The following is a 26757-nucleotide window of genomic DNA, read 5'->3' as shown; positions in this document are numbered from 1 at the left end:
CAATCACACCTCTTGTAACTCTTCTTTTATTAAAATAAAACAATTTTAGATACTTCAATCTCTCCTTATATGACATGGTTGTACTAAGGAAACAAAATCTTGCCTTAATAGTCTTTTGAAGTTCTTTGAAGAGATTACTGTTTATATAAAGTTTGAGTATGAATTTGGTGTATCTGTATTTTCAGAAAGCCTAAAAAATAAACGGATTGTTAAAATATTACATTTGTAAGTGTGGGAGATAGGCTGGCTCATTGAACAGAAAATTAGCTAGATGGAAGAAAGTGGAAGGTTAATATAAACGTAATCCAGTCAAACTAGATTCACATCACCAATGGGTTATGTCAGGCTCATTGTTAGAACCTTTGTTCTTCTTTTATTTACATCAATGAATGGTCAATAAATTACTTACATTTGCTGACAATATTAAGGTTTTGGCTGTAAAGAGGATGCTATTGCTTAATGAAAGGATGTGGATCGTCTAGTGAATTTGACAGATAAATTGCTCATGACTTTTAATTATAATAATTTCAAGGTAATGCACGTGGGATATGTTAACCTTAATTATGAGGTTAATTCTGATAAGAATATCCTCAGCAGGTTATTGTAAAACAGGATATTGTTGTTATCCTAGTTGATCAGTCTCTTAAGTCCTTCACACAAATGTGCTGTTGCTAATGGCAAGGCAAGTAGGATTTTGAATTTTATGAACAGAAATACTAAATACAGGCTTAAAGAGATTATGATTTCTTTGTATAGGTCATTAGTTGGGCCATATGTAAAGTACTATGTTCAATCTTGGTCTCCTTGCTTTAGGAATGACACTGAATTGTTGTAAAGGATTCAGCAGAAATCTACTTGGATGGCATCAGAGATGAAAAGCTTGTCATAAACAGGTTAAGATCTTAGACATTTTTTCATAGAGAAAGGAAAGTTAGATCGGATAGAAAGGTTTATGACTACTCAAGAAATTCATGGTGTTGATGCACCAAAGTTAATGGTAAGAAGATAAATTAAGGAAAGGTTTGTTAAATATTTTAATGACAGATGCTGGTTTTGAGGTGTTTTTTATTTTCTTTTGTTAGCAGACTGGAAGGTCTTAGGTGGACAATTATGTTTTTTGTTGTTTTTTTCTTTTCTTTTGTTAGCAGACTGGAAGCTCTTAGGTGGACAATTATATCTTTAGTTGTTCTTTTCTTTTCTTTTCTTTTGTTAGCAGACTGGAAGGTCTTAGGTGGACAACTATGTCTTTTGTTGTTCTGTTCTTTTCTTTTGTTAGCAGACTGGAAGGTCTTAGGTGGACAATTATGTCTTTTGTTGTTCTTGTCTTTTCTTTTGTTAGCAGACTGGAAGCTCTTAGGTGGACTATTATGTCTTTTGCTGTCCTTTTCTTTTCTTTTGTTAGCAGACTGGAAGGTCTTAGGTGGAATATTATGTCTTTTGTTGTTCTTATATTTTCTTTAGTTAGCAGACTGGAAGGTCTTGGGTGGACAATTATGTCTTTTGTTGTTCTTTGCTTTTCTTTTGTTAGCAGACTGGAAGGTCTTAGGTGGACAATTATGTCTTTTGTTAACCTTTTCTTTTCTTTTGTTAGCAGACTGGAAGGTCTTAGGTGGACAATTATGTCTTTAGTTGTTCTTTTCTTTTCTTTTGTTAGCAGACTGGAAGGTCTTAGGTGGACAATTATGTCTTTTGTTGTCCTTTTCTTTTCTTTTGTTAGCAGACTGGAAGGTCTTAGGTGGACAATTATGTCTTTTGTTGTTCTTATATTTTCTTTAGTTAGCAGACTGGAAGGTCTTGGGTGGACAATTATGTCTTTTGTTGTTCTTTTCTTAGCAGACTGGAAGGTCTTAGGTGGACAATTATGTCTTTTGTTATCCTTTTCTTTTCTTTTGTTAGCAGACTGGAAGGTCTTAGGTGGACAATTATGTCTTTTGTTGTTCTTTTATTTTCTTTAGTTAGCAGACTGGAAGGTCTTAGGTGGACAATTATGTCTTTTGTTGTTCTTTTCTTTTCTTTTGTTAGCAGACTGGAAGGTCTTAGGTGGACAATTATGTTTTTTGTTGTTTTTTTCTTTTCTTTTGTTAGCAGACTGGAAGGTCTTAGGTGGACAATTATGTCTTTAGTTGTTCTTTTCTTTTCTTTTGTTAGCAGACTGGAAGGTCTTAGGTGGACAATTATGTCTTTTGTTGTTCTTTTATTTTCTTTAGTTAGCAGACTGGAAGGTCTTAGGTGGACAATTATGTCTTTTGTTGTTCTTTTATTTTCTTTAGTTAGCAGACTGGAAGGTCTTAGGTGGACAATTATGTCTTTTGTTGTCCTTACAATTTATGTTATGTTAAGCTGTCATCACATTCTAAATTTGGCATATATACAAATGATTGTTGGTGTTTGAAAATAAAAGGCTATCATTACACACACTAAACCTTGCATACACACAGAAATAACAGTCATTATCTCATAACTGAAATTATCACTACAGACACTAAACCTTGCACCCATACCAAATACAATCTGTAATTCCTATAAAATTGAATTATCATATACACAGTAATTAGTATATTAAAATTCCCTTAACCAATTTAACTGCACACCCATCCACATACACACACAAAAAGCTTAATGTCTCACATACACGGGTACTATAACATCAACATTAACCCTGAAAAAGAGACATTGTTAGCTCCCATGAACTCTTTATTTAAACATTATACATAATACACAGTTTACATAGACTAGATAATAAAATTACACAATGAGCAACAAAAACATTAATTTATAAAACTTTATTATAACCAATTTATTGATACTACTAATAACAGATAACTGTAAAATACAAAGTGTAGACTAACTGTGTTATTCACACAACGGTCCTACTCCTACTAATAGTTTATTTATATTTCCCTAGCTAAGACTTTATGTGTTGTAGCTCAGTTTATATTAATGTCACGTTTACAGTGTTTTAAATGTTTCTCTTAAAATGAGAAATAAATTATGAACACATCTTACAAAATTTAACCTGATATCACTTATTGTCATGAGGCTGGATACTGAGTTGTAGCATCATAGTTTAGCTTGTACTAAGTGCTTAGGCCTTTGAAGAGTAGATTACTCATAAAATAAATAGCCAGTGGTTATGTGATTCATGTATGACAGTGATAACAAGTGAAATGAATTATTACATACCATTAGATGTCCATATCTGAAATAACAGATAACACTCAAATGGTTCCTCACACCTTTGAACGTGCATATAATATTTACTTAACATGCTGATACCTACAATAATGTGTAGTCAGATTTCCTGGTATTTCTATAAATATTAATGAAAAACTTTTTATTTTTATTTTGAATGAATAAAAAGTGCTTGAATTTAAGCTTACCTCAGAATGATTCTGATTATTTGTGCTACTGGCTTCTTTTACCTGTTCAGCTGATGTATTATGTGCAATTAAAGATGACTCTGGAGATGCTGTTTTTCCTAAGGTTAATAGGCAGTTAAAAATAGGTTTGTTTCATTTTATAAACTGAAACACTCATGCATCCAAATATCACACAGCAAGACATGTAACACTGAGAGTTATTAGCAAATAACTGTTATAATTTCAAAACATTTTAATTATTTTTGTCATAAAATTGTAACCTAGCTACCACTATTACAACTATGGTTCTCTGGAAAACATTCTATTATGTAAGAAGTTTTAACTTTTAGCTATTCTCTTACAAATGTGTAAATCATTGTAGTGGTTACATATAATTGAATAGGTACTGTCCAACTGGATATCCTACATGTTCATGAGCTCAAGCTAGCAAATTGTACTAAAATAAGTTAATTATTGTACATCAGATACATATAAAACCTCTACAATTAGTTACCACCATCTCTGGCCATTGAATCATGCATAGCAGTAAATATACATGGATGACACAATTTTCCACAGAATTGCATGAATCTAACTATTGTAACACTTGTGTATTACCAGAAATTGTAACATCTGATCAGAAAAACAATTATAAGTGACTTATTCCTTTAATAATATAATAGCATGTAATACAAGTAGAAGTAACATCAAAGTGTTTTTGAACAAGTAAAGCAAACAGTTGGACTTTTTAAAGACTTCTTGATACATTTATTTTATTACTTTTATAATAGCTAGTAATTAAAGATGCTTTGTTCCCTTCACACTAGCAAACACAAAATTATCATTTTACAAAAATAAAACATTGTCAACTAGGTACCACTGGTTTCGATTTCAAACAATAACATTATATTTTAAACGTTTAACAATTTGGTGATTATTACATCTACTGTGACAAAGAAATTAGCTCTACTAATAAAGAATAACATACACAAAGTTCCAATTCTTTTCAGTCTAAAAATGTTCCTCATTTCCCACTCAGAATTTTCCATTTTATATCTCATAATTACAACAAATCTTTCTTTGCATATAAAGTCATTATACATTACTCCTGCTAAGTAAACAATGTAAACCACTGGTAATGATGGCCATAGGAGTATTAACTGTTTCAAAGTTAATATACATTTTCCATGCTAAGTAACCATAATACACCATTGGTAATGATGACCACAGGTGTAATGACTAATTTTTAATGGGTGAAAAAAATAATTTTCATGTTTGTTTTCACTAAAAAATTAAAAACTTTAAGAAACGTTCATTAGTTTTTTTTTAATTCAGATGGTGAGTTACAAGCTTGTATTTATTTCCACTACATTTTCCTATACAGTATTGGTAGCAGTTTCTAAATATGTTCGAATAATTTATTACAACTCTATTCTGATGATGAATAAAGCTGATATAATTTTAAAAAAACATATAATATCTTCCTCTCCTACCTGAAGAAACTTGGTGAGCATAATTGTTAATATATGAATTAAGTTCTTCCTGGACATTGTATGTTTTGTCTTCATTAATTATATCTGGACTTCCAGTTCCAACAAAGTCAACACTTATTCCATCACCATTATTGTAATGTGAACAAGACGATTTCTGTTCTTCATAAATGGCAATAATCTAAACAAACAACTTTGTATGAAGTATATGAATGTATTAATAAGTTATAGGAAGATCTCTTTTCAAACTGTAGTGACTTAAAATCAACTGATACTAGCACACACACATACACACACTCATAGCTTATCAAACTTTCTTGTAACTTTTGTCAATTAGTCAAGCTTTAATATTGTATTTCAGAGAAATTTAGACTTAATGATTATGTCTCTCAAGTTCTACCTCAGATAATAACGTCTTTTACTGAAACTTAAAACAGTTATTAGGAATAGAAATTACAATCACTAATTATTTACTTTAATAGTACACTAATCAATACAACAAGGTTAACTGGAACATTTCATCAGCAATAGTGTTATGCATAAGGTAAGTAAGAAATAGGTCATAAAAATAGTTCAATAATTTCACACAAAAACTTAATCTTTTTTCCACACAAAAAGTTTCTACATTATTAACATATCTTTTGATATAAAATTTATTTTAACACTTACAATTTGAGTTGTTAACTTTGATACATATCACCTAATGTATACTTCTTTTATTTTTAACTCTTTTTACTTCCATGTGATTTTGGAATTATGGATCACAATGAAGAAAGGTATTCCTTTTTTAAACTTTATAAACTGTCCAGTTTTGGATAAGTAATGAATTATTAAAAGGTGTTTTATTTTTTGTCAGGTATCTGAAATTAACTCTGGCAGCAAGAGACTTGTTTACCTTTAAATGTGACAGTAAAAGAGTTAATTAAACTGTAGCACATGAAGTTATCATATTTAACCATCTTTCAGAAGTTAATGTTCAGTGAAACTGTGTCTGGTAATAAAATGTTTAAAATATCTCAGGGCTGCAATAACAATCTTTATCTAAAACTACTACAACAAACTTCAAAGATAGTAAGACCTGACTTTATCATATATCTTGTGATAAAAAGTGAGTAAATAAAGCTTTATACATATACACTCAATTTAGAGGTAAGAAAAGCTAATTCATGTGTAGAGTATATTCTGAAAGACATTTCAAAATGTTTGTCATGCTGGTTAATGTTGTATACACATCAATATACTTTTTTTCTCTTTTTGTGTATATTATAACTAGAAACCAGAGGTATCACTAGGTAGTGGCCCATGGGGCCCATGCCCTAATTCTATTTGACAGTGTCCTGAATCTCCAGTTTGTATCTTGTAAAGACAGAATAAAAACCATGATTAATATAATACTGAAATGCCAAACATTCCTGAGCCTATGGACTTAAGCCCCAAATCTTTTAAGTACTTAGCAATTCCTCTACCAGGAATTCAAAGCAGGAGAAACACTGCGATGTGTGTGTGTAATTACCAGTATTATTTTTTTCCCTTAAAGATTTAAAAAATCCCCAGTGTCAGAGGCACCCACGTACAAATTAGTTTTAACACTTAACCACATATTAAGTTGTTTTCGCCTTAACTTAGACCCACACTATCGGCTGTTATAAGCTGGCTCTAGCCCAAAGTTTGCTTAGGACTACAACACTAAAACAACATCTATTTCATAACTCTGAGTATCGCAAACCTTGAAAGAGCTGTTGTGACATGCAATTGGAATCGCATCCTTTCAATAACCTAACTATGCAAAACTTTCACAGTAAATGTCTTAAAACAGTTTTATAAACACAGTATATATATATATATTAAATAAATCCTCATATTAAATTATTAGTGTCTTAAACAAAAGTAAACAAACATTCATTATATTAACATCTTATAAATTTAATCTGATATTACACTAAAATAAGTCTTCTCACTAATGTCATGCTGAAATAAATTTCCCATACTAGTATCTTATAAATTTAAACTCACATTTATAGGAAAATTAGATCTTTTACCAGAATCTTAATTTTACTAATTAAATAATAATATAACATAAACAAAGTTTCATATTAATATCCTATAGTTGTTTTTGTATGCTCATGTACCCTCAAACCAGCACAAAGTGTCTAATAAACTTAAATTCACATTATTAAAAATAAATCTTTATCCTCACATGTTGTCTTACCACTCAAACTCAGGTTATGGGATAAACGTATGAAAACCAAAGTGGAAAAGTATACCAAATTCTGGGATAAAGATTTATATTAAGGACTGGGAATGGTCAACTAGTTATAGTGCCCAAGTTATAGGTTCATGTTTTGTCACAAAAAAAGTGGTCGTTAGCACTTTGAGGTTAGGCATGTGTTATAAGACTTTAATTAATTTCCATAATTCAACTACAACAACTCAACAGTTTATGATGGATGCTGTTGACTAGTTGACTGCCCTCTTGTATATTAGTTCACAAGTAGGAATTGCTGGCATAGATAGCCCTTTTATGGTTTTGTGCACTGTAAGCAAAACCTTGACCCATGTCTGCCAAAAAGCAGAACAACTCAATGCTAATATGAACAGATACAATGATGATGACCTAGTAAATAATGGAGAAACAAAATGTTCATATAAGCATGTGACCACAATTTATAAAGCCATAATGAGTGAACGTTTTGGTTTGTTTGTTTGTTTGTTTATTTATTTCAGAGCAAAGCCACATTGTGTTATCTGCCATGTCCACTGATGAACTCCAAATTTTAGCACTCTTTAAGTCCTTAGACTTTTTACTGACACATTGGGGGAATGAATATTTTTGTTTTCAGTGATTAACTTTTCCACAACACCCTCAAAACATGTGATGTTCTATTAATTATTTTTATTTCACTCATTACTCGTCATATCAATATTTATTTGGATAATTCTCCAAAAATATTTCACATTTAATGTATAATCCGGCAGTAAGAAGTATTACGTAAAATAATTATTAATGCATATATTTTCAAAATTTGCAAATTAATAAGTAACACAAAAATTGTTTTTAATTACTGATTTTACTATACATCTGTTTCTCAGAACATTTACTTTTAAACACTAGGTCAAAGGTCGTATAACGTGTCCTATATGTATGTGCCAATAACAGTGTTCTAGAGGGAACCCTAATTTTTAACTGACATACTAAAAGGAAGGAAGCTAGTCAATAGTATTCACTGCCACCTCTTATCTCACTGTTGGTCTTATACTGCACCCAGATAGAGGCGTGCATGTTTGTGGCATCTGTCCGCTAACTACTTTGGATTACATTCAGTACACATTGTCTACAAAGCCACGCTTTAGTCATGTATTGAAGAGAGTTAGATTCTTAGGCTCTAGTACAGTTTTATTTCTCATTGTTAAAGCTCCTGTATATTATGTTTGGTTCTTAGGTTCTGATATTTTCAACTTCTCAGTATTAAAGCTACTTATCTCGTGTTTAGTTGTTAGATTCTGACAAAGTTTTTACTTCGCATTGTTAAAGCTACTGTATGTTGCGTTTGGCTCCTAGCTCTTCACATCAGTGTTATATATGTGTGTGTCGTGTATACAAAATAATGTTTGTATAGTTTGTTTGTTTTTAATTCATTAATCGTTACTCAGTTTTGAGTGCAAAGCTATACAATGACTATATGCATTGTATCCACTGCGGAGACAGAACTTGAATTTTAGCGTTATAAGCCAGTACTTCTCAGCCACCGGTGGGGTATCGGTAAGTTTACGGGCTTACAATTATAAATTTTGGGATTTGATTCCCCGAGATAGGTAGGCACAGCAAATAACCTAATGTGGCTTTGCTCTAAAACAAATAATAATCAAATGAACCATCGGTCCGCGATATTTCAGAAAAGAACATTAACAAAAGATTCATATGTAAATTGTAATTGTTTTGTAGGATATTTACACTTTAGTGGCACGTATCAGTGTTAATACGCAACAAGCCATTTCCTAGTATCGAAAATGATTGATAGACGCTGTATTAGTCTATTTTATCAATGAACCACCAGGGGAAGTGAAAGTATTAATTTACTAAGTGCATAACACAAAATGAACAACGCACAGTTTGTCAAATATTATCAACATTTTTCTGCAACATTACAACGTTAATATAGAGGACAACCAACTTCAAATACAGAATTAAAGATACACGTATGACCAAATCAATATATTATATTTACTCAGATGTTATTGGCAAGCATATAGTCATGTGACTGTTTCTATCCCCATCCCCATTCATTCTCGTGCTTTCCTCTCTTTCTATTCTAAATTCCGTATAGGCCCGTTTTTAGAAAGTGAAGAAAGCAGGAACTGGAAATGACAAAGGTTAGAACGGGAGGGATGTGAAATGTTAAACATTTAAGATTTACACCATTGCAGGAAATGCATATAAGTTTCTGGTGAAACACATATTAATCTATCAGCTGCTACACTTGCAGTTTTTTTTTGTTTATTTTTCTTTAGGGCAAAGTTTGTTTTGTTTTTTGAATTTCGCGCAAAGCTACTCGAGGGCTATCTGCTCTAGTCGTCCCTAATTTAGCAGTGTAAGACTAGAGGGAAGGCAGCTAGTCATCACCATAGGCTACTCTTTTACCAACGAATAGTAGGATTGACCGTCACATTATAACGCTCCCACGGCTGAAAGGGCGAGCATGTTTGGTGCGACCGGGATTCGAATCCCTCGACCCTTGGATTACAAGTCGAATGCCTTAACGCGCTTGGCCATGCCGGACCCTAAAGGCAAAGTAACACAATAAATGGACCCAATTATTTTTAGTATTGTAAGTTCAAAAACTTACTGCTGACCTACCAGGCATACATTGATCACACATTATTTTCAGCTTTTACATACAATAAACTTATTTTGTATCATTTAATAAAAACATAAAACTTCTATGAACACTATTACATTTGATTTCATTTACCTTAATGAACATATTACTAAAAATTCAGTTCAATTTCAGCTTTTTAATTTATTGTCCCCCTCCCGAGCAAAAAACAAACAAACAACAAAAACCTGGATACGCCTGGACTGTTCTTACTTCGATTATTAAGGAAAATATTTTGGAAAAACGTGGGAATGAATATTATTAAACACTCTCATGCAGGAGTCTTGTAAGTGATTCTTAAAATTTAATATATATAAATTATTTTCAACTTGCAATGAACTTGTATATACATCACCAAAAATAATCGTATAAACGTATAACATGCAGTTACAGACAACAATAAATGAATATGTTGAACAGCAATGTGATATGTAAAGAATTAAAAATGAAACAAACATATGAAATAGTATGTTATTGCATTTTTTTTCTTCTTTTGGCTCTGTAGCGAAGATTATTTCTCATTACGTAATTTTATTCTAAGCCATTGTAGTGGTATTAAATTCATTAATCATATTTCGAGATAATGGCATCGCTAATAATAGGATTCAAATACATTGGAAATAATTAAACAATACCTCACCTTTTCACGGTCGTCCGCTACGTCACTAAGATGATCGTCAGGGTCTAGGATCCCTCCATCAGTACAGCTTTTCAACTTCAGTATTTGCACACAGGTGTCTGAATTCTAAATTATAAATCAAGATTCTGATGAAAATCTTCAGTCAGTCGGACATTTTACAGATAATATCAGAAACATTATTGCAAGTTAATAATAGTTTGTCATTAATTATCTTCACCAAAGTTCTTAGAAACCGCCCAGTACGTGCTGCTAACCCTTTTCGATATATTTTTTTCACTTCATTACTTACACGATAATAGACGTGATAATATTATAGAGAAACCTGACGTACCACGTGTCATTCTCCCATGACAACATGAAACCTTAGATACAACGTTTCAACCTTTTATAACAACATAAATGAAAGAATAGGACCTTAAATTCTGCTCCTTAGTAAACAAAGTGATCTAAAAGTTTGTGTTTTTTGTCCTTGTTATTTTCAGTTTACAGGAACAGTCATAAGTAAGGTGCGTAGCACAACAAAGATCCAATAAGCTTTACTGCTGCAAGTGAAATCTTATCTACACTGAACATATATAAATTTCGGAGGACTAATTTTTGATTCACTTTGTTCCTGTTCATGGCACAGTGCGTTAGGAATAACTTGGACACTTATTAGCTTTAGAGTTAACTTGCAAATTATGTTTCCATCATCACTGAATTGATACGTGAGGCCATATTTTGTGGTTCCACCCTTAAGTGTTAGGCTAATTTGAATAAGCTCTAAGACACAACGACAGGCGCACAACCCTTTGTATGATGTTATACAATTAAAATAATGAAAAGCTCAGTTATTTACAAAAGCCAGTGTTAAAATTTGGATTTAAGGTCTCTTCGAATGTGTTATAAAAACATATAGTTTTACCTATGTTTCTATTATCTAATAAAAGATATAACAAATTAACAGAATTTCAAGGGTGACATATGAATAATTACCCTTAATGGATGGGTTCTGTAGTGCGTTTTATAGTTGTGTTGTAACAACAAAGACAGGAAGAATAATGTGTCTAATTAAGTAGTTAAATTGAAGTTAAACCGCGTTAGGCTAACAGAGGACATTTAAGAAAAATAATTGTTTTCGTTAATTTGATTCTAAAATAATTGAATCAGCCTGTTTGAACTTTTAAGAAGAAAAGAGAATTATTGAGAGTTTAAGGTAAAGCTGTGATATCATATACTGTCAATCATTTTTGTACATAGTTTGACTTCTTTTGAATATTTTATTGCTAAACAAGTGTACTGTGTGCTCTCCGTTTATTTTTCGAAATTATCGCCCACAAGTCACAGACCTCTACTGTTAAAGAATCCCAGCCCACTCACATCCAAGATCCTAACAACGCACGAGGCCATGACTGACTATTTCACTCTCAAAAGTATTTTGTTTTTAATGTCACGGGTAATGTATTTGTCAATCCTCACACTGAACGTTCAATAATCAATCCTCTATTCATTCAGTGACCACTTCAAAGACTTTGACCTCTGATAGATAGAATTTTCCATTTCAAAACGATGGCAAAATTACATTCAATAAATGGCAAATCACTCTTCACTTTTCCAATACCAATCTCAGGGAAAAGCAAAGATAAACATATATTATTTTTTAGGGCGAAGAACCCTACATCGTAAACAAAATCGTTTCATAATTCTACATAATACTTGAGATTATAATACGATACATATGTGATTCCACAGACAATGAATCATACAGTTTCTCAGCTAAAATTGCACATGCTGTTTCAAAGACGAAAAGTATGACGCCACTGTTTTATCTATGCAGCACTTCACTTACGAAAATACTGTTTCTTTGTTTATAATTTTCGAGAAAAGCTACCCACAGGGGAGTTTATCTGCCGTCTCAATTTTGAAATGATGAATTAACGGATAGGCAGCTATTTAATTACACAATGCTACTAATTCATGAGCTATTTCTATCTGACGGAATAGTGCGGAGCGCGTTTTTACCTTCAGGACGCGAATGGTTCTTGCATGAGTAAACACATGATACTACCAGCTGTCAGTTAGCGTCTCTCTTTGGTTTCACTGAATTTATATATAATACGTTGATGCTAAATTTGCGGTTTTATTACAGTAAGTCTAGAGGAGGTTTGATTACACTACGTAACAAATTTTGTTCCTGGATAGTATGTGTTATTTCTTAATTGCTTATGTTGTTAAAGTACAGAAAATGACCATTATTCCCTTCAAACTTTGCTTTTGTGACCTGAATAATGAAATTTAGAAATTAACCTATTTTCTATGTAAAAAACGGGCAAATTTGCATATTTTCATTTACATAAGGTCTGAATAAAACAACATGTGAATCAAGATTTACATGTATTTATACTAAATTATACACAAATGTTTACAAGTGAGTAGTTTTTCGAGGTTTGCGACTGTGATTAAAATCACTTTCACGTATCAGCCCCCAAATATAATCTCCCACCATGTTTTCATTACACGCTTCCAGGTCACAAAAGCAAAGTTTGAAGAGAAAAATAGGTGTTTTCCATTTACTTTAGGCATAACCAATTAGGAAATAACAGTTTCTGTCCAGGAACAAGAAAAAGTAAAAATTTTGTTACATAGTGTCACATAGATGTGACGTGTTTGCGGCATATGCAAAGAACTGTTTGCATGTATGTACGCATGAGAGAGTGACGTTTCTATTCACGTGCTGTTTGTAAGCTCACACTGACAGAGACGTAAGTGTGGTATGTTTTCTTCACACCTGCACTGGCAAAGTAAGCTAAGTATTACTAACCTAGATATTCATTAAAAACTACAGTAAACCAGTGTTTATGAAACTTGGGTAGTGAAGTTTATGTTGGATGATCATGTCGAGTTTTCTATCAAAATAAACTGTAACCTTCACTTAGAACCATCAGAATAAGCATGTGATATACATGAAACAACAAATTCGTCATTTTACGAAAAGGAAAAAAATTACAAACCACGTTTTTACTTCTTTCAAGGTCATAATTTAGAAGTTTCTCACTCTTTTAAATAAAGACCGACTTTTTGTCGGTTCCGACTCAAATGCGTGACCGATAACTTCACATATGTTGCTTTTAAAACGTAAGTTGATAAATTCTGTAGTTGAACAATTTAAATTTTTGTCTGTTATTCTGTTTTCAGGAACATCGTTCTTCTGGCCTTTCAAATCACATCAGTATCAACGTATAGGTAAAAACAAACGCATTATCTCCAAACTTAAGCATTATATTGGTATATATATAATTTGAAAACACGAAGTACGCAAGCCACGATACTTAAAACATATATTTATTAAATGTAGACATGTAAAAGCACGCAAAATTAGAAATATTGAGTTTTCTTTTGATATATAAAATGCAATATATAATTAACGTCTTTATTTATAAAAACGTATTAGAAAAATTACATTCCCACAATAAATTCAAGTTGTACTTTTATTCTACTATTTTCATTGTATTTCAAAGATGAATAAAAACAAGATAGCGTAGAATCGCGTGAAAACATTGGGATAAAGAGTAATAATTTATCGTAAGTTTGTACAATCCAGATCAAAATAGTTGTACTTTCAATTACGGTAATATTACCCTAAATTATTTTGAAACTGGATAATACATCAAAGAAGTAATGTAAACATTTCCTTGTCTAATGTGGATAGTATGGACTACTCTTTTACCAACGAATAGTGGGATTGATCGTCACATTATAACGCCTCCACGGATGAAAGGGCGAGTATGTTTGGTGCGACGGGGATTCGAACCCGCGACCCTCAGATTACAAATCGAACGCCTTAACCCACGCCGGGCCTTTTTAACAATCAACCAAAGGAAAGTTTCAGATATGTAGTAAACGTTTGAACGCGTACCTCTTACAGACTTCAAAATGTATCGCAAAAAATATGCCACTGTTTACCTTGAAAACTGAGAGTGAAAGAAAAAACTTAAAAATCAAACAAACAAAACAACATAGGCATTTATAATTAAAACCCAAAGTAATATTTTGTTACCATTTCACTTTACCACACGACAGAGGGCAGGGGTAATCTCCTGGATACTACTCGGGAAAGTACCTGCAGATAATTATAATAATAGTATGTTTCGCGGGCTGACAACCATAATGTCTTAATAATGACATGCATAAAATACAATTCACACGGATAAAAGAAAAACAAGACAAATATATACATATATATATATATATCTCGGTTTCTTTTTAACAAAAATATCCTTTTACATGTCATAACAAGTTTAATACAATCATCTAATTTTCTACTGTGTATAACTTGTAGAAGGTACATAGATAAATGTTGTTTTATACACTCGGTTCAGCATCTATAACTTGCGAGAAAAAATACTCAGCCATAAATCAAGTGTCTAGAACACTTTTAAGTTCATGAAAACATCGAGTGAACAAGAGAGTGAAAACGTCTTCAAATATTCAAATATATTGAACAAGTGTAGTGTTGTCTTAAATAATCAAGCTATCATAGAAAATGCTACACTGTTTACACTGCACTGGTATATCGTGGAAGGTATCCAATTGTAGTTATTTAATGAGTACGCCTTAAGACAACAGCCGAGCATAACCAATATATATATTAAGAGTGATTTGATCATGTAACTCATATATTAAAATCCTTTTTCACTATGAATAACGTTTCATTTTCAACCACAAGTCTCTGCCTTTTTGCGGGTATCAAACCCTGAATTTTAGAGTTGTAAGATCTCAAAATTACCTTTAACCCACAGGGAAGCTCATCCACATCCAGTTGTTGTTGTTGTTTTAACTTGTGATTCCTTAAAATTCACATAGCCTGTGTTTTTGTGGTTTAGAAATATTTTTTTCTTGAAAACTATATGCAACTTACCGAGTTTAGACCTAAAACACCTCAGGTCAAATTAGGCTGATTCCACGGTGTAAGCCTAAATATAAAGAACTTGAAGGCTAATGAGCTCTACATTTTTACAAGCTTTCTCTCTTTAAAGTCTCAATTCCTAAAATGTAATGTCGTGTAAGAAAATGCCTCTGAAGTAAATATAAGTTGTAAAAATAATGACAAATTTGTGCTCACTTCAAACAGATATTAACAGTGTCATCCAGTTGGTAACATATTAGTTGTTGTTTTTCACACATGTTGACGATAGGCCGAGTTTGTTTGGTTCGTTATAAATTTTGCGCAAAAATATCCTAGGGTTAACTGCGTTAACCGTCCCTAATTTAGCAACAAATGACTTGAGGGAAGGTAGCTACTCATCACCGCCCACAGCAAAAGCTTGGGTTACTTTTTTACTAATAAAACAGTGGGAAGGATCGCCGTTATAACGTCTCGAGGGCTAAAAGGGCGAGCATGTTCGGTAGGAGAGAATTCGAACAGATTGCGAGTCGAAAAATATATATGTAAAAACGGCTGGTATGAGTAGAGAAAAACTCTATGTAGAGGAGCGAACAACGTTTCGACTTTTTTCGGTCATCGTCAGGTTTAAAAAGAAAGAAAGAGGTAACTGACCGATAGCTGACCACATGTTTGAAGGCGGTTGTGTAATTGAGTGTAGGAATGTAGAGGGCGTGCTTAGATGTTTGATTATATTTGTTAATATAGGTATAAATGCATTCCTTTGTATTGGTTTATTTTGGCCTCGAGTTGTTGTAAAAGTAAGTTTTTTTTTAATTTTGCGTTTGTTTATGTTTGTTTCTTTATTTAGTGTTTGGGTGTTTTTTATGGTTATGTTGTGTTTATTGATTTGCAGTGTTCAAAAACGTGTGAAGGTAACTTTTTTGTGTTCTTTGAATCTGGTTTTCATTTTTCTACTTGTTTCTCCAATATAGAAGTCGTGACAATTATCACATTGTATTTTATAAATAATGTTGGTGTGGTGTTTGTTAGGCCCGGCATGGCCTAGCGCGTAAGGCGTGCGACTCGTAATCCGAGGGTCGCGGGTTCGCGCCCGCGTCGCGCTAAACATGCTCGCCCTCCCAGCCGTGGGGGTGTATAATGTGACGGTCAATCCCACTATTCGTTGGTAAAAGAGTAGCCCAAGAGTTGGCGGTGGGTGGTGATGACTAGCTGTCTTCCCTCTAGTCTTACACTGCTAAATTAGGGACGGCTAGCACAGATAGCCCTCGAGTAGCTTTGTGCGAAATTCCCAAAAAAACAAACAAACAAACAAGTGGTGTTTGTTACTATGCAACAAAATAAGACATTCCAGTTTAAAACTTATTCAAAAACTAGGCACAAAAATAAGGTATATACTGTGTAAAAACTAAACTGACAAACACAACACCAACATTATTACAATGTGATGACTGCCATGACTTCTATATTGGAGAAACAAGTAAAACACAAAAAGTCACCTTCACACGTTTTCGAACACTGCAAGTCAAATAAACACAACATAACAATAGAAAACACTTAAACACTAAATAAAGAAACAAACATAAACAAACGCAAAATTAAAAAAAAACTTACTTTTACAACAACTCGAGGCCAAAATAAACCAATACAAAGGAATGCATTTATACCTATATTAACAAATATAATCAAACATCTAAGCACGCCCTCTACATTCCTACACTCAATTACACAACCGCCTTCAAACATGTGGTCAGCTATCGGTCAGTTACTTCTTTCTTAGGATACCACCTTCCCAACAAGTCAGTTTGTCAAATTTCTTCCCTGCTAGAGTTGGCCCGTTTAACTCTAAGTGCTGTTATTGTGAAGTGGAGACATTTAGGAGCAACAACAGCTCAGCCACGAAGTGGTAGGCCACACAAGCGAGTAAAAGTTGTCTGTCCTCAGTTGCAACAATCACTACAGAGTTCCAAACTACGACCCATTCCACTGCCAATGGTTGTCTATGGAGATTGCATGGCTGTATGCTTGAGTTTATGCACCTGTAAGTAATGGGTGTGATTGAAATAGCCGAACCCACGAATTAGAAGGGGTGTCCACATACTTTAGAACATGTAGTATATATCATACATTTAAAATCGACGTGAAACACACATACTTTAGGGTTCGAATCCCCGTCGCACCAAACATGCTCGCCCTTTCAGCCATGGGGGTGTTATAAAGTAACGGTCAATCCCAATATTCTTTGGTAAAAGAGTAGCTAAAGAGTTGGCGGTGGGTGATGATGACTACCTTCCTTCCCTCTAATTTTACACTGCTAAATTAGGGACGACTAGCGCAGATAGCCCTCGAGTAGCTTTGCGCGAAATTCAAAACAAACCAAAACCACTTTAGTTTACACTTGCTACGTCGAAATAGACTACGTACTGACCAAAATTTTAATAACTCTTGACGTCAGAGAACTTTAAACTCTCGAACACAGATTTAAAACGTTCTATTTGGCCAGCAAGACAACTCGGAAGATGTCTAGAAAATATTAACTACATTAATGGAAATAACGTGAAGTGCTTCAGAATGAAATATAAACCCTGGAGGTATAACTATCGGTGTACTTTAATATGTTTCAGAGACTTGAGCCGAACGTTTCTGTTAGTGGGGCTTTCTGTATCAACCGAAAGTTCCGACTCTGAAGAAATGTTGCGACAATGTCGACAAATAAATAAACCTCGTCTTACCTTTTGCAACTCTCTCATATCAGTCTTGCTGCAATGGTACTTCCTATGACGTATTTGAATCCTTAGCGCCATCACTATACAGTGGGTTGTTGGGCTTACTTTTTTGTGTGGAATTTTTGGGAGCGAAATTGCATTGTCAGTTCAACAGCTATAAACGAAACGGCAAAAGAGTAACAACGTTTCCATTTATCTTGACACCGTCTCTCATGGAGGACAGACTCTACACTGAAGTGATAACTTACTCGAATTGTCCAATGAACAGAGTAGGATATATCATATCGTGTTTAACTTAAATAAGCCATAATGTTTGGAAAGATATCGCTACTTTTTACCCACTACGTCAAAGTACAAAAAAAAAAAAAAAATTTGAGCTTTCGTGCTGACTGCAGTGTTTTGCCTCGATAAGAATACCTTACATACCTCATACATCCAAATATACATACCTAACGTTTGTTAAAGATTATACTGGATAATCAGAGAACCAGACTACGACATTAACTGAATACAGGGATGTGGACAATAGTAATAATATGCATACCTTAACAATATTAGAGAAAATACTGGACAATTAGACTATTAAACTGACTGTACACAAGAATGAAAATACTGACAATAATAATGGTAAGTACAACAAACAATAATAGCAGGCGTATATTACGGATATTAGAGAGAATACTGGGCAATCAGTCTGTTTGTTTGTTTTTGAATTTCGCACAAAGCTACTCGAGGGCTATCTGTGCTAGCCGTCCCTAATTTAGCAGTGTAAGACTAGAGGGAAGGCAGCTAGTCATCACCACCCACCGCCAACTCTTGGGCTACTCTTTTACCAACGAATAGCGGGATTGACCGTCAAATTATAACGCCCCCACGGCTGAAAGGGCGAGCATGTTTGATGTGACGGGGATGCGAACCCGCGACCCTCAGATTACGAGTCGCACGCCTTAACGCGCTTGGTTATCTAGGCAATCAGACTGCTAGATTAATTACACAAAAGATATATGACATTAGTAATAATAGCGAGAAGTGCATCAAACATTAAGAATACAAAAAGCAGCACAACCTGCGGACTTACAACGCTAGAAACTGGGTTTCGATACCCGTGGTGAGTAGAGCGCAGATAGCCCGTTATGTAGGTTTGTGCTTAATAACAAACGAAATACAGATGTTAGAAGCAATGCTGAACACTTATAATTCAAAATCAGGAAGACACTTAGATCATCTACAGTTGTAATTATACTAACAACTATCAACTTGTCGTGAGTTACATGGTTTTAGTAGAAAATATGTTCATCACATGTTATGGTTCATTTTATTTGCTCCTTATATCTTTACCCGAAAGGCTAACTTTGTTAACTATAACACACGTTTTAATTTTTTTTTTAAATCACCTGTTCTAGATCCTATCCACTGTTTATTAACATTATAAATATCATATGTTGCTTTATCACAATTCTGTTCATTGTTAAACAATAAAGTTCTAAGCCAACAGCTATAATTTCACCTGGCACCGTGACGTGTATGAATATTGTCTTATCATACCACTAACACGTATTTTTTCACACTTTGCTCTCCAGAAAGGACAACCTGTGTACTCTCCGTTCTGTACATTTATGCAGAGTTGATAAATTTTTAAAATATCTGTAGAAGGCACATCGTACGAACTGAATAACTCCCCACTGTGAACGTAAACAGGCTTGTGTGGTTGGTTATCTAAAAGCTAAAAACTACAAACACCGTTGATGTATTTTAGAAGAAAAATAGGTGACATCACTTATAATTTATTATACCTAAATACTGAGTTCAGCGATAAGCTAACGGACTGAAAACACAAAAATTCGTGGTTCGATTTTCCCCGCAGTGAAAGAGAATTCAGTCAGCATACTGGGTAGTTTTGTACTCGGAGAAGTATGTAAATTTTGTATTCGTAATTCTTATTGTTCTTGTTTTTTGCTATTCACTTTTATTTCGAACTATTTACTCAGAGTTGATAAAAGTATTTGAGATCACATAATGTCATTTCACCTTGTGCTAAATGTGGCCTATTGATAAGCGTTAACAGACTGTGAATTCAATGGTTCGAGGGTTGCGTCCTTTAGCCTTAAAAATGCATTCTACATTTCGGAACTGTGGGTATGATATAAAAGTGTCAGTCAAATCACAGAATCCGATTAGGAATAGAGTAGTCCGAGAGGTGGCCAAGTTGGCTAGTTGTCTTCTCTCTGGTTCTTCCACTTCAAAATTACAGATGACTAAGTGTAGAGAGCGCTCGTGTAGCTTTGCGTGATATTCAAAACCAACAAATCGTTTCGTCATTTTTATTATGTAGTTAGGGTTTACTAATTGAATATTATACCACATTAATGAAGACAAATGTTCTCTCGAATATATTTCAGTTATTATTTTGTTTCAAATAGATGCGTGTGTTATTGTTTCAACGCCATCTATCGACAAGATCAGGGCTCAGTAGTAATCAATTGGATGACGGCAGGAAATACCGCAGAGTATCTAACTGATCAATCAGAACGTTACAAGTTTTACCTTTCTTGTAATTTATTTCATGATATAACATTACTACTAGTTATATAAATATACAGAAATTACCAAGTTGCTTGCATTTTACTATATTTTAGCTCTGATCTACTTATTTATTTTATATAAAATTATTGATATCATTTGTAGTAAGAACGTTGGTCCAGCAAAAACGTATCTTCATTGGACGAATTGTATAAATAACAGAAAACGTCACCAAAATACGTGTATTAAGACAGTACATCTTATGTTACCTCGAAAATAATCAGTTAAGCTTGTGTTAGTAGCACCCATTAGCCAAATTTGGTTGGCTACATTACCGTAACTTTCGATATGGTAACTGGAAATTGTACCTGGGCTATCTTGTTTCGGGATTTTTGCCCCAAAAGGAGATCAAAATTATCCTAAATTAGGGCACATTTCAATTTTTTTTATAGGATTTTGATTTTGAACTGAAAGACACCAGTACTTAATCAGTAGAATAAATCAGTTATTACCTTATTAGATGATTAGAGGTTTACTAACAACAGAAAGAAAGAAAGGTAACATAATCCTATTAACATTTACTCTCAGATAGTATGAATAACGAGAGAAATAAAACGTTCCTTCTCGTTTCAGTTCGACATAGCAAATTTTTCTTTAATCAATGATGGCAGTGCAACCAGGTGCAGCATGGCCAAGTGATTAGGACGCTCGACTCTTAATCTGAGGGTCGTTGGTTCGAATTCCCGTCACACCAAACATGCTCGTCCTTTTTAGCCGTGGAGACGTCATAATGTACGATCAATCTCACTATTTGTTGATAAAAGGGTAGCCAAAGAGTTGGTGGTGGGTGGTAATGACTAACTGCTTTCCCTCTAGTCTTATACTGTTGAATTAGGGACTGCCAGAACAAATAGACCTCGTGTAGCTTTGCGCTAGCCGTCCTTAACTGAGCAGTGTAAGACTAGAGAGAAGGCAGCTAGTCATCACCACCCACCGCCAACTCTTGGGCTACTCTTTTACCAATGAATAGTGGGATTGACTCTAACATTATAACATACCCATGGCTGAGAGTGGCAAGCATGTTTGGTGTGACGGGAATTCGAACCAACGACCCTCAGATTACGAGTCGAGCGCCCTAAACACCTAGGTATGTCGAGCCTTTTGCAGTTGGTTTGGCTTAAAGAATCAGTAATTTTCTTACTGTAACAAATAATATTCTGTAATATTATTCCTCATTTGTTTAAAGTAATATCTGCTTCTCCATCCTGGGTAATTTTTAAAAAAATTCGTGAGTAGGCGTATAAAAATTTCTCAGGTAGAATAGTCGTAAATCTATGGGTTTATGACGCTGTAATCCAGGGTTGGATTCCTTGCGGTAGACACAGCCGATAACACAATGTGGTTTTGCAAACCAACACAAAGCATATAGTCAGAGAAATTGAGAAAGGTTCTACATATTCGATGAAAAAATATGAAACCTAAACCATTTATACCTAAGAAACAAAATGGGGCATTATGATGAAGGAACAACAACGGGACTTAAGAGAGAATCCTCACTAGCCGTGGCACTTGACATTCTTTCAAATAGGATTATTGCATATGAATCTACGCGACCTCTCATCCTTTTTATTAGTTATATTTTTGTGCGCCAGCAATACAAAGCATGGGGCGCGCATATAAGAGATTCAATCTTATTACTCATCAGGATCTACCCACCAGCCTATCCTCAAACTGAAATTATTTTAGATAGGATAAGAGTAAATTGATCTATGAGACCGTATGGGTTGCACCTCGTGAGTCCAAAATTATAATTGGATCTGAAATCGATCAAGAGATGCCGGAGCTACGAACCAAAAGTTCGTACGTAAAACAAAACACCAAAAAAACAACAAACTCATAGTCGTTCTATGAACCATTATGCCGCGACTAAAAAATACAAACGAAAATTTGTTACAAGAACATCAAAGAACAGCCCTGAAGCGTGAGCAATACGTACTTGCTCGCGTGCACGTACGTGAAAAATAAATTAAATAAGAGGATATAACAAAAGAAGGAAACAATAAGCACTTGTAACTGTTCAGGGACACTTTTATGGTTTTGTTTTCTTGCTACATCATCATTGATTGCTTGTTAAGTTTCTTATAGCAATTTTTATCGTTTCCGCTAAATGTCTCCCCATTTTTCCCTCCGAGAGGTTTTTGTTTTTCTTTTTTTTTTAGTCACAATGATGTGGTTGAAAGCCTTCCAGCAGAACAATGAAAAACATTAGCATGATTCATGTTTATACAACACAAAGCGCACAGCAGTACGAAAATGGTGCTACAAACATTGTCGTATGTTACGTTCAAACAAACAATCCATCGGCTTTGACATGAAAAAATTCTGCTAAACTTTCCTCTTGCGGTAACATGATGCACTATTAGGCGAACGTCTTTGATTATTCCTTCACTTTTCGCATTTGTCCAAACATTGCATTCTTCTTAGAGGTTTTGCCAGATGTTATTGTTCTTAAAAGCAAAGCTACACCTGTGCCCTGCCAATCACGGGTATCGAAACCCGCTTTAAGCATCGTAAGCGTGCTGACTTACTGCTGGACCACCGAGAGACATTTTGCCAGATGAAGTAGTACATTGCTACAATAGCGTGGTTTTGGTTGGTCAACTTCACATACGGGTTCTAATTTAAATAAATAAAACCAAAGGATAAGTTCTAATGAGATATTTCTTATTACGCTGAAAAATATATTGAAATATATACGTGTTATTGTAAAACTAACGAATAGATATCAGGTCACCATCAATTATACTGGGTTTCCCAGTTTCATAGTTCGTTCTTAATTTCCCACAGTCTGTTTCCTTTTATCAGACCACACCTGCTCCTTCATGAGGTATATTTCACACAGTATACTGTCTTCTGTCGGCCACGAACAGGAAACACCAAACAACAGAAGAGGGAGAAAAAGTGGAACAGCGCAGGTGTACTCGAACGTTAAAAAGCAGTTGCTATAACAGTAAAACAATCAACATGGGTATAGTTGACAAAACAATTTAGTATAATGATTTAAACATATAAGTCATATTTTATCAAACAACCAACTATTAAGGTTATTTCGTATTTAGAACTGCATGAGATATTTTAATAAATGGATTTGGTAGAATACATTATACTGATGACGCAATACGATACTCATCTAGATACAAAAGTTTTATCAACGGTTTGCCAAGAAGTTTGACAGTCTTGTCTGAATTTTTTTTATCTATATTACTATGATTGTTTTATTTAACTTCACAGTGTTGTTGTTTCTTTCAAATTTTCAGGTTTAATCACCTAAATGGTAGCTGGTAAAAAAAGATGTGGCTTTGCTCTACGAAAATACACACACACACACACGCTCTCGTTGTATACGTTCCTAAGGTGATGTTTTTTGTGTTATTTCATTTCGAGCAAAGTTACACGAGGACTATCTGCGCTAGCAGTCTCTAATTTAGCAGTGTAAAATTAGAAAAAAGGCAGCTCGCTAAATAGAACGTTCTAAATATGTGTTCGAGAGTTTAAAGTTCTCTGACGTCAAGAGTTATTCAAATCTTGTTCAGTACGTAGTTTATTTCGACGTAGCAAGTGTGGACTAAAGTGTTTTTGGTTTGTTCTGAATTTCGCGCAAAGCTACACGAGGACTATCTGCGCTAGCCGTCCCTAATTTAGTAGTGCAAGACAAGAGAAACGGCAGCTAGTTATCACCACCCACCGCCAACTCTTGGGCTACTCTTTTACCAAAGAATAGTGGGATTTACCGTCACATTATAACTCCCCCAAGGCTAAAACAGCGAGCATGTTTGATGCGACAAGTATTCGAACCCGTGATTATTTCTTCATAATTTTAATACCAAGTGCCTTAGGCTAGGCCTATTCCTCTTCAGAAGACGATATACCATCATTCCAATTACTTGTGTATCCTGACAGTAAATCCGTGGGCTCATGTCTTGTAACTCACAAAACGCACTTTGAGGTAGTGAATGCGTTATAAGTGTGGTATTAAAATTTCAAAATTTAATCAGACAGGGGTAACCTAAATATTAATGGTGGGTGTCGTTTTAGACAGCTAACCGTTCTCTCTCAAGTCTATCAGTTTAAAATGATAAAATATTATAAATAGTAGAAAGTCTTACGTGTGTTATACGATGGATAACCTATGGTGTGACCATCGCTGGTACCAAACCTCGATTATTTGAATTATAAGCTCGCAACCTTATCTTTGTTTCACCTATAGGAGCATATGTACTCTTTTTCGTTTATAAACGAAAAAAAAACGCAATGGACTATCTGCACTGTGATCACCGCGGGTATCGAACCCCAATGTTTCGTGTTATAAGCACACAAAACGTACCATTGAACCACCACTAGTAAGGATACGTTTGTTCTTGCAAACAAAAATTAGCTTCTTCTGTGGATATCTGATAAAGTATATAAGGAATCATAAATATAAACTAGTTATATCGTTTAAAAAGTATGCAAGTAACCATGGTTTCAGTCAAGTTCAAACGAAGGTTTTTCTTCTGCTTAACTACCCAGTGGTTCAACGGGTACGTCTGAAGGTTTATGATACTAACAACCGGGTTTTCAACAACTGCAGGCCCGGCATGGCCAGGTGGGTTAAGGCGTTCAACTCGTAATCTGAGGATTGCGGGTTCGAATCTCCGTCGTACTAAACATGCTCGCCCTTTCAGCCGTGGGGGCGTTGTAGTGTGACGGTCAATCCCACTATTCGTTGGTAAAAGAGTAGCCCAAGAATCGGCGGTGGGTGATAATGACTATCTGCCTTCCTTCTAGTCTTACAATGCTAAATTAGAGATGGTTAGCGCAGATAGCCTTCAAGTAACATTGCGCGAAACTCAAAAAACAAACAAACATTCAAGAGCTGTAAAGGAGGAAAAGGTTAACGAAACCTGACCCTCCTGGGTAGACAAACATCAATACCCATACAGAGAGAGAGAGAGATGTAATGGACATAGCGCAGGTAGCAAGCAGTATGTGTTTCTTTACGTTTCATTATATAAAATCTATTTTTACCAAATACGCTTCATTACAGTTTGAAAATTACGCGAACAACAATAATTAATTTAAACTAACCACTGTCTTGGCCAATGAGATTGTCGTTAAAAACTTGATTGTTCGTCAGTAGCCATAATTTATGTTGAGAGGGGAGCGGAATTTGTTTCTGAATTTTGCGTAAAGCTACACGAGAGCTATCTGCGCTATCCATCCCTAATTTAGCAGTGTAAGACTAGAGGGAAGGCAGCTAGTCATCACCACCCACCACCGATTCTTGGGATACTCTTTTACCAACTAATAGTGGGATTGACCGTCACATTATAACGCCCCCACGGCTGAAAGGGCGAGCATGTTTGGCGCGACCGGGATGCGAACCCGCGACCCTCAGATTACGAATCGAACGCCTTAACCCACATGGCCATGCTGGTCCGGAGAGCGAGAAAGAAGGTACAAACCGGCTAGTATTAATTGGTTTTAGGTAAAGGTATCTACATACTTGTTGTATGTTTCGACTTTTTTAACTTGTACATGTTATTTTAACAATAAAAACTGTAACAACGGTACGGATATCTTTTGTAACTTAATCATTGCAGAGTTACTCACTGAATTAAACTTTATTTCAACACCATGTCTCTCCCTCTATGACTCGATGGTACACTTACGGCCTCATAAACAAAACTCAGGGCTGAATCCTTGTGGCGGGAACAGCACAAACGGGTAATTGTGCGGCTTTGTGCTTAAAACAAGCCAACATAAATCATCACAATAAAAAACGATGATAATATTTAGGTCTTATGTTATGAACACGGTAAACTTTATAAACGATTTTAAATGTAACTGAATGTTTTTTAACACGTGTCTTGTTATTAGCTGTTACCAGAGGGTGCTGCAGTAGGTATGACGAATCTCTAAAAATGACGTATTGAATTTTTGTTATCAACTTTGAGAAATGTTGAAATCTCCCTGTTAGCTAGTAAACACGTCACACAATATCCGTCGGTCACACATCACATCACCAGTCTTTGTTACAACAGTTACACAATGCCACTTTACTGAGCTGTTTGTCACGCGGCAAGCTGCGTTCACTTTGAGGTACAACAGTCAAGGGTGACCTTGTAAAGTTCCTGAGACTTGGAAACAAGAGAATAGTTCGCAAAAATACCAATTGTTTTACGTCAGTTATCACTAGTTCCGAAACTGATTTAGCTTTACGACAC

General features: G+C 34.6%; 1 protein-coding gene across 5 annotated transcripts in view; it reads right to left on the bottom strand.

Annotated features, from left to right (window-relative positions):
• The window catches only part of LOC143234356 (uncharacterized), a 66513-nt gene extending 40094 nt beyond the window's left edge, over positions 1-26419 (bottom strand). For 4 of the 5 annotated variants that reach the window (XR_013018637.1, XR_013018636.1, XM_076471651.1 and 1 more), the window contains exons 1-2: positions 4853-5030; positions 3381-3478 (exon numbers count right to left, since the gene is read on the bottom strand). The gene's annotated coding sequence lies outside the window, so the exon portion shown is untranslated. Of the gene's footprint in view, positions 1-3380; positions 3479-4852; positions 5031-10363; positions 10469-26143 lie in introns of those variants that run through there. The other variant, XM_076471650.1, reaches the window with a different exon arrangement.
• Positions 26420-26757: the final 338 nt, after the last annotated feature.

This window comes from Tachypleus tridentatus, chromosome 12 (genome assembly GCF_004210375.1).
Source record: "Tachypleus tridentatus isolate NWPU-2018 chromosome 12, ASM421037v1, whole genome shotgun sequence".
NCBI classification, from domain to species: domain Eukaryota; kingdom Metazoa; phylum Arthropoda; class Merostomata; order Xiphosura; family Limulidae; genus Tachypleus; species Tachypleus tridentatus.
The sequence above is the reverse complement of the archived record's forward strand: the minus strand, read 5'-3'. Positions and strand labels throughout refer to the sequence as shown.